Here is a 9,708-nt window from a genome sequence, read left to right on the forward strand (position 1 = left end):
CGCCCAAGATGAACGGGGCTTTTACTAACTCAAGAAAGGGCATGAAGCAACCGTGCGAAGCCCTCACCATATAGGATTTTTAGAAAGAACGCAGAGTACTAGTGTGCGAACTTACCACAGTGTGGATTTCAGAAAGTGCGCAAAGACTTTACGTGCACACTTACCATAACATTGATTTTAAATACTGTTCTAAAGGGGGGGGGGCTCTCATGGCACTCTGATAGAGCTACTCATAGATGGAATGGTGCATCCCAAAACAATATGTTTGAGAGTCATCAACTCGATCTATGGTAATATTGTTGAAGCGGCTATCAGTAAATATCTAGCTGAGGGGAGGGGCAAACACCCAGCTCTCAAACGAGGGGGGAACTCAACCTACCGCATGTTCCAAGCTGGAACAGCTAGCAATAATTTACTTAGCTGAGGGAGCACAACCCAACTCTCACGAGAGAGGGGGCTCAACTTGCAGCATATTCCATGCTGGAATGGCCAGCAGTAGGCTACCTAGCTGAGGGAGCACAACCCCAACTCTCAACAAAAGAGGGGGCTCGACCTACAGCCTGATCATGAGAATCAGAAGGGTAAGCATACTGCAAGCTAGCCAAAAACTCAGCGCATCAGAGAGGTGAAGAAAGGGCCTAGTTTACCTGATGCTGCTGGATGCCAGGTGCTCTGGGAAAAACAGAGAACTCAACTCTTACGTTAGAGGAGAACTCCAAAATCAGAAAGAGAGTAGCGCGCTCATAGCAAACCCTTTTTGGTAAAGGGGAGCGCTGCTAAACTACCACGAGAACAGCCCATGGAGCGAGGAATTCAACTACTCACAAGGGGAGAGAACTCGGGCGCTTAAGGGGAAGCGCCAGGCTCACAATAGCCCTTCATGTTGAGGGAAGCGATGCTTGAAGTGTATTAATAAAAACACACTGGTTGAGTGGAGCCCAAGGAACCAAGGTCTAACCAACTCGAAGAAAGGGAACGAAGCTGAGCGCGTAGCCCTTACCGTACCGGATTTCAGAAAGTACACAGAGCTTAGCGTGTGTACTTAAAGCTTCCTTAAGCATCGCAGAGGTGCCGAACCACACGGGAGAGGCAAACTCAAATGACATACCTCTGGCGAGGGGAGCATCACCTGAGACAGCATATACAAGAAGATTCCTGCAACTGCCACCTCCACTTCCCGCTCGATGCATCAGCAAGAAAGGATATACAAACGACCAGGAAGCCCCTCAGGGTGACCTGGCCGGACATCCAGGAAATTCCTTGCAGTGCGGTGCCGGGCCTGATGATCAAGAAGGCTCCCGCAGAAACCTATGATCTGGCCGCCTGATACCGGAAGCATGAAGCCGGAATCAGGGCTATCATACCAGCTGGACATAATGCAGACGAGTGTTTAGTAAACACTGTGATTGATGCCTCGACCACCGTCTCAACGGGGGTACCGAAAAATTTGGAAGGCGAGACCGGAGCATCAAGAATAAAGCCTTACTTTCTTCCCGATATCTGCCAGGGTGGCGCAACTCAGCTACCTCATCCCGAAACCGTTTATGCACATCACCTTGATATTGGAATCATTGGATGCGCAAGAAAAACGGCCTCTTCCATTTCTACTTGATCTCTGTATGGAGATCAGGAAGAAATGGAAGGCTCACCTGAGCTGGAGGGCTATGGCCAGAAAGATAACGCACAGAAATGCATGCAAATTGCCCCCTCAAGGACATTGCGTGCGTGCTCTTAGCCCAAACAACCAACGGCGAGATTGTGTGTGTCATCAGGTATCAAATAACAATGACATGGATGCACACATCCTCTAAAGGTTTTGCTAGTGCTTGCTTTGGAAGGTAGGAAGTCTTAATAGACTAGTCTTAAGAGAAGATGCTTCCCCCATGGAGAGATAGCATGGCAGCTTCTCCTTAACAGGTGGCATCTTCTCATAATCATTCTCACGCATCCCCTCGATGCTGGCATAACTAGTATGCTGGAATCTGTGGATGCAGATGATATTGATTTTTATATATATATATATATATATATATATTTAAGCCGAGTGCAGCATAAACAAAAGGAAATTACTGCTAGGGAGAAATTCCCTGTCAGATCCTTTACATGTTCTCAACAACGCGCAGCATGCATTCAGCTCCCGCAGGAGCTAAACACGCTCCGCCCACTTGCTAGATTACCACAGGAATCAAGTGTGAGCAAAAAACCGCTGCCGCGTAACGTCGCTATTCTCACGAGAGGCGAACACACTCATGCAAATTTTGCTACAAACTCTAGTAAATAGTGAAATACTAACATCCCCTCAGAGTCTCGCGAATGCATCATAATGAGCGCAGCAGAGCGCATCTAACTCCCTCGAGAGCTGAAAGCTTATGCTTGCTCTTCACTACACACACACACCACATTATGCGAGCCGTGTGAACTGCAGGTATCAGAGCAAAGCCTCTGGCGAGAAACATGCACTCCTAGATGCTGTACGCTTCAAACAAAATGGTCAGTGAAGACGAAGAAGAGAATGACGTGTTCTCCCGTGTTCTTAAGAGTGTCCACATATATCTAAGAATCTTCTGTCTTCCTTTCTGACAATTTTATTGGTTCAAAAGATATTGCAATTTGAGACATTTCAAAATGGCAGACATAATTCAGCCAATCCTGGCAAAATCATGATTTTCCGACTAATTGTTCAAAAGTTATAAGAAAAAAACGTGAATATTTGGTATCCCAAAACCCATAGGTGGCGCTGTGCCCAACTTTGGCATGGACCCTCAGATCATGGTGTTGATGAAGTGGCCTGAGTTTTGTTTCGATTGATCAAAGTTTGGCTAAGATACAGCCTCTGAACCAAATTTGGGTCAACCTTGTTAAGTTCACAACATCATAACTTTTTTTTTCACTAGTAGTTAAATTCAGTTTAGTCATTTCTGTGCAGCTTAGTCCAAAGATCATCTGAGTCAATTTTGGGAAGAATTGGATCAATTTTGAAGGAGGAGTAGTGAAAAGATTTATTTAGTCTTAATGTAAGCTGTTAAATATGATCAGTATGAAGAGAGTAATTAGGTTTACTGAGTTTCATTTTTCTAGAGTTAGGGGTTCAGGAGTTATTACCATTTCATTGTTGAATATTTAACCTAGTGGCGGCGATATTGAGTTGGTCCTAGAGACCCCAAAGTTGGTCAGATTACTATTCATGGCCATCACTACAAGTGTGCAAAATTTTCATCATTTTCCTATGTTATGTTCATAGGGCTGCCATAGACCCCCATCAGGAAGAAGAAGAAGAATAAAACAACATACAGATACAATAGGGGCTTCTGCCCATTCAGGGCTTGGCCCCTAAAAAGACAAAATTAAAATAAAATATAAACCCATGTTGGATTTTAAAGGGTATTATTCCTTAACAAAATCCCTTTTTAAAACTGTGGGGAGGTGTTGCTACAATTTCTAACAATATTTTCAGTATTTCTCAGAGGGCGGGCTTCAAGTATAACTAGTTTGAAGTAATGGTGCTTCATTACATTATCAACATTATCAAGAGAAACAAGTCAAGTCACCTTTATTTGTATAGTGCTTTTAACAATACGGATTGTGTCAAAGCAACTGTACAGTTTTAATTAGGAAAATAGTGTCAATAATCCAAAATGACAGTTAAAGGCAGTTTATCATTGAATTCAGTGATGTCATCATTCAGCTCCGTTCAGTTTAAATAGTATCTGTGCAATCAAGTCAACGATATCACTGTAAATAAAGTGTCCCCAACTTAGCAAGCCAGAGGCGACAGCAGCAAGGAACCAAAACCTTGGGAGAAACCAGGCTCAGTCGGGGGGCCAGTTCTCCTCTGAATAAACAAGTGTTAATACCCGCATTTCCACTGTCGGGCCAGTGCGAGCCAGGGCTTAAACCGGGCCGGGCAGGGCTAATAGCCTCAGGCCAGTAGCACCGAGGCCAGAATAGCGCTGTGTTTCCACCGTCGGGCCAGAAGCTCCGCTGCGCGTCACTAAAACCCACCCTTTACACGCCTCTCAGGAACAACGTCATGCAACCCCATTGTTTCACCTACAAAGAGAAGTTATCAGAAAACTAGGAAATAAGTCACTGGAACTAGCGCGATCACAAAACTAACATGATAACAGCGGCCTTTTGTTTGCATGCTTTGTTAAATACTCAAATTCAAAAGCATCGATGTTTTACTATAAGTGATACATTGAGCATAATGAATCGATTTAATCAGGACTCAAAATTAATCACAGAAATAAATGAAATAAATGTATTTCTATTTTATTTATTTATTTTTAACGCTTATGAAAATAGCCTGCTTATTCAGTCGAGACTGTTTCTGTTTATTTGTAGCCACAGTAGCCTATATAGGCTACATCACATTTAGAATGAATGATAATAACTGTATTTTTATAAAAGCTCCCGAACAAAAATCATTATTATATTTTGATGACATGTTACGCGGAGCTAAACTCTCGAGACGAGACTTATGACAGATAAAATATGTTACTAAATAAATACACGATTGTGATAGAGAATAAGAAGCTGACGTCTGATTTCTCCAAGTGGTTGCATTTACCATGTTTATTATGGTAACGTTAATGTTTAGCGTGCATAGTCTTTTACATTGCTTATAAATATTTCTGCCTTTTGTGATGATTACAATCCACATCGGATCGCGTTATTTTTTAAACACTCGCTGCTGACTGAAAGTGAGTTTTGAGCTCAGCTTATTTTTTAAAAGTTTTTTAAAGTTGATGTTATAGCTGTTATCTTTCTGAAATGATCCGCGGCGCTGACGCGCTCCAGACGCGGAGAAACTCCGCCTTTGTTCATAACCACTCCTCTAGCCCCAGCTGGCCCACTTTGGCCCAAGGTTTTTGTCAGGCCAAAAAACCCTGGCCGTTGGCCCCGAGGAAGCCCCGACGAGGCACAATCAAGCCCCGGAAGTGACAGTGGAAACACGACTGGCCCTGGCACGCACTAGCACGCCCGCTTTAAGCCCGACAGTGGAAACGCGGCTAATGATAAATCCCCTGTGATGTTTTTACTGGCTACTGTATACAGGCTACCAGGGCACCATTCAGACTTTATTAAATTGATTGATTTTATATCTGAGTTAGTGCTGGCTACAGATATAGTCTTAATTGTTGGTGATTTTAATATCCATGTTGATAATGAAAAATATGCATTGGGATCAGCATTTATAGACATTATGAACTCTGAGTAGGTCCAGACAAGTGTTGTCTAACCTCAATATTGTCGAAATCATACTCTAGATTTAATACTGTCACATAATCTTCCTGATTAACTGAATTCCTCAGCATATCCAATACCTCAGAACAACTAGATGATGTAACAGAAACTATGGACTCTCTCTTTTCTAGCATTTTAGATACAGTTGCTTCTTAACGCTTAAGGAAGATTAAGGAAAACAGTCTGCTACCATGGTATAATGAGCACACTCGCACCCTAAAGAGAACAGCATGGAAAAAAGAGCGCAGCTGGAGTAAAACAAAACGAGGTATTTCGTATTGCATGGCGGGAAAGTACCCTATCCTACAGAAAAACATTAAAAACTGCTAGATCTGATTATTTTCGTCTCTTTTAGAAGAAAACAAACATAACCCCAGGTATTTATTCAATACAGTGGTTAAATTAATGAAAAATAAAGCATCAACAGGTGTTGAAATTTGCCAACAGCAAAGCAGTAATGAATTTATGAACTTCTTTACTTCCAAGATCGATACTATTAGAGATAAAATTGTAACTATGCAGCCGTCAGCTACAGTATCCCATCAGATAGCGTGCTATAGATCCCCTGAGGAACAATTCCTTTCCCAATTCATTTCCAGCGATATCGTTGACTTGATTGCACATATACTATTTAAACTGAACTGAGCTGAGTGATGACATCAATGATGAAAGTGAAAAAGTGAAAGTGACGTGACATACAGCCAGTCAGAATTCGTGCTCTTCATTGAACCCATCCAAAGTGCACACACATAGCAGTGAACACACCCAGAGCAGTGGGCAGCCATATATGCTGCGGTGCCCGGGAAGCAGTGGGGGGTTCGGTGCCTTGCTCAAGGGCACCTCAGTCGTGGTATTGCCGGCCCAAGACTCGAACTCACAACCTTAGGGTTAGGAGTCAAACTCTCTAACCACTAGGCCACGACTTTCCCCTGAACTGCCTTTAACTGAAGGCTGCCTTTAAACTGAAAATTGAGTGTTTACTATTATCCTTTTGCATCAACACTCTTTTCCTAATTAATGCTGTACAGTTGCTTTGACAATCTGTATTGTTAATAGCGCTATATAAATAAAGGTGACTTGACTTGATAATGGAATCAATCTACAAAAAACGTTTTTTGCATTTTGCATGTTATTATTATTTACTTTTTTCTAGTATAAATAATAGATTTGAATTCATTGTCAAATGAAGTTAATGTTAAAAATAAAGAATTTTCACTTCTGGTAAAAGAAAATAGGATTAACTTCTATAATTAAAGATGTCATCAAATCACAAGTATTTATTAGCATTTATTATTCCCTTAAATAATATAATTAAACATATAGGTTAGAATTAGACCCTATGTATTCCCTGTGCATGAAGAAAATAAGGTTGAATCCCAGGAGCTCTAAAAGAATTTTATAGAGTGATGGAATGGAAAAGAAAGTAAAAAAAAACACATAAAACAAAAAAATAAATTCTATCTACATACAAAACAAACTGTAAGCAAAAAAAAAATTATTATTTAGTTATGGCATTTAAGACTGCTATACCACATGCAGCTCAAAAAAAAAAAAATCTAGTGTAATATAGTCACATTGGCAGATAGGCTACAAGTAAGTGTCGAACAATTGAGCACATGATCAAGTGACATACTTTAGTGTAGCATGTATCCATGGCAACGTTCAGCTGCGTAGACTGTTAAAACGGTCCTCCCGGTGATTTCCTCAGACACGGCTTTGGTTTTCGCTTTCGTCAGTCGAAAAGGTATTTATACTTTTATATTTGTAGACATTAGCTCGTTATGCTTACATTTCATGAAAAGCTTACCTTTTTAAACATTTCCTGACGTTGTCCGTCATGTACGGCTGCTGATTGTTAGCCTATTTGAATACTTGTGAAGCTAACTTTAGCATGTAAAGCTGAAATGATTAAACATATATAATATTGACAGATATATATTATTAAATTTCCATATGGTAAAAATACACAGAGTTGCCTATATGCAGCAAAAAGTCCATTTGGGATGGCCTATCTTCATATGTGTGCTTAATTTTGGACCGCTTGGTCTAAATCCAAATTGTCAACAGTCTTTACAAATCTTTTTTCAATGGATAAACAATAGTCCTAGACATATAAAAGCATAACACTAGTGAATGAGTTAATTTTGTTGTTTTAGGTTAGAAGACAACGGGAAGAATGGCATCGAACTAACCACAGCTGACACACAAACACAGAAAAAGTACCACAACTTTACAATTGTTTAATTAAACATATTTTGCTCCATACAGCATGTCTGTTGTCTTTAATTAGCCTAGATGTAAAATAAAATTACATTCAGAGGACTTAAAGCGAAAGTCCCCTAAACATCCCGAATGCCCGATGCACATCCTCGACGTCAAGGGGACCCTACACACTGACGTCCGGGGTACGTTTGCAGAGGCCATTGAGGGGACGTTCTGGGGACCTTTTTTTTGTTAGCTGGGAATAAATCACGTGCGTACACTCTCTGTGTGTGATTTGGTGTTACTTGATAATGTCAGATCACATGTCATTACAACAACACTTACCATATTATCATAGATATACTGTATATCGCACACCCTAGACTTGACTTGAGTGGAAAATGAAATCATCCGCGGTTGTGCGCACACTTGTTTGCACATGAGCAGTGTTCTTAGGAATCTAAATTGCAGACGCCAAACTACTGATTGCAGTCTGTGCTATTCTGAATTTATTTTGTAGTAAGTAACGAATATGCTTTGGGGAAATGTATTGGAGTAAAATTATATTTTTTAATTAGGAAATGTAGTGGAGTAAAATAAAAAACTCACGTAAAGTACAGATACCCCTGAAAAAATACTTAAGTACTATAAGTATTATTACTTCATTACATTACACCAATTCTTTGCATACCGTTTTAGTCATGCATAGTCATGTTTTTCTGGCCACACTGCATTGTATGACATCAAAGCACCCACACACACAAAAAAGAGGACTGGATTCAACAATGTTAAGTGGTTGAAAAAAAAAAAAACAATTTATTTTGACCTTCGTGCCCAAAAATAGGCACCCATAGGAAATTAATGGGAAATACTAAAATTCAAAGCATTTTTTTTTATTTGTCCAATAAAATTAATAAATCTAACACAATGCAGATCAAACATGCACAGAAATGAAGGTTTGAGCCTATACAACATTCTCAATGTGTCAAACACACACACACACACACACAAAAGCCATTGAGTACTACAGCCAAATAGTGGCAATGAACTATTATTTTGAAATTTTTACAGCATCACCAAATTCACCAAATTTTTAGGTTTTGGCTGTCTGAACTTAATGGAATTATGTAAAATAAATATTAAATAACATAAAATTACCATATTTTTTATGTAAAATATGCTTCTGTTAGAGGTAAAAAAAAAAAAATAATAATAATAATTGCATAAATTGATAATTTTATTTTATCGAAGATTGTTTTAAGACATTTATTTAAAAAATAAATAAATTGGGATCACACCAGAGACTTAAGTATAAAAATATGCAGGTATTTTTTTTTTTGTAGTCTTCTGAGCACACTACAAATCAATGTTCTGATTTCGCTTAAGACTGGATAATTGTTTTTTTGAAAACACGTTCAAGCTTGTGTGGTACAGGCGCTGTCCGCAAACATAGTGCTGAACGACCATGGTTCTGCTGTGCACCAATGTATTGATATAATTCACTTAAATAATTGTTTAAAATTTCTCATAAGCCATTTAGATTTCAAGAGTTTTTCAAAAGAGTTCTCAAAAACCAATTTAAATCATATATTTGCAATGAGAAAACGTTTCTGAACTCCATTACCTCCACCTTTGAGTTTCAGTATCTATTTCTTCCATATATATATTGGCCCAAAATGACTTTATCATTATTAAGGATTCTATTAATTACATAATACATTGCAAAGTTTGTCTATGAACATATCTACTGAGTTTTGTTGACTTTATAATGCTGCAGCATGTAATGCACAATATATTTGAATTAGTGGACCAGACAGTTTAAAAAATTTTTAATTTGCTTTCAGACAACATTTATGATTCAGTGTTTTTTTTATGGATGATAAAATTGAGGCTCAGTGGATAACATTGACGCCTTATTGCAACAAGGATGCCACTTCGAGTCACAGTCAAGTCAGGAGACCTGTGTGTAGTTCTTTATGAAGACTTCATGTTCTCCCAGTGTTGGCATGCAATATAATTTCACTATTCAATAAAGTAGTATTGTCAAATGATTAATCGCATCCAAAATAAAAGTTTTTGTTAACATATATGAGTGAACTGTTTATGTAATGTGTATATATAAATACACACACAGGCATGTATATATTTAAGAAGAAAGTGTTATGTTTATGTATTAAAAATATTTATATATATAAATTATATGAATATAAATATTTTCTAAATGTATACTGTATGTGTGTGTATTTATGCATGAATTAT

The sequence above is a fragment of the Cyprinus carpio genome, chromosome B4 (assembly GCF_018340385.1).
Source record: "Cyprinus carpio isolate SPL01 chromosome B4, ASM1834038v1, whole genome shotgun sequence".
NCBI lineage: Eukaryota > Metazoa > Chordata > Actinopteri > Cypriniformes > Cyprinidae > Cyprinus > Cyprinus carpio.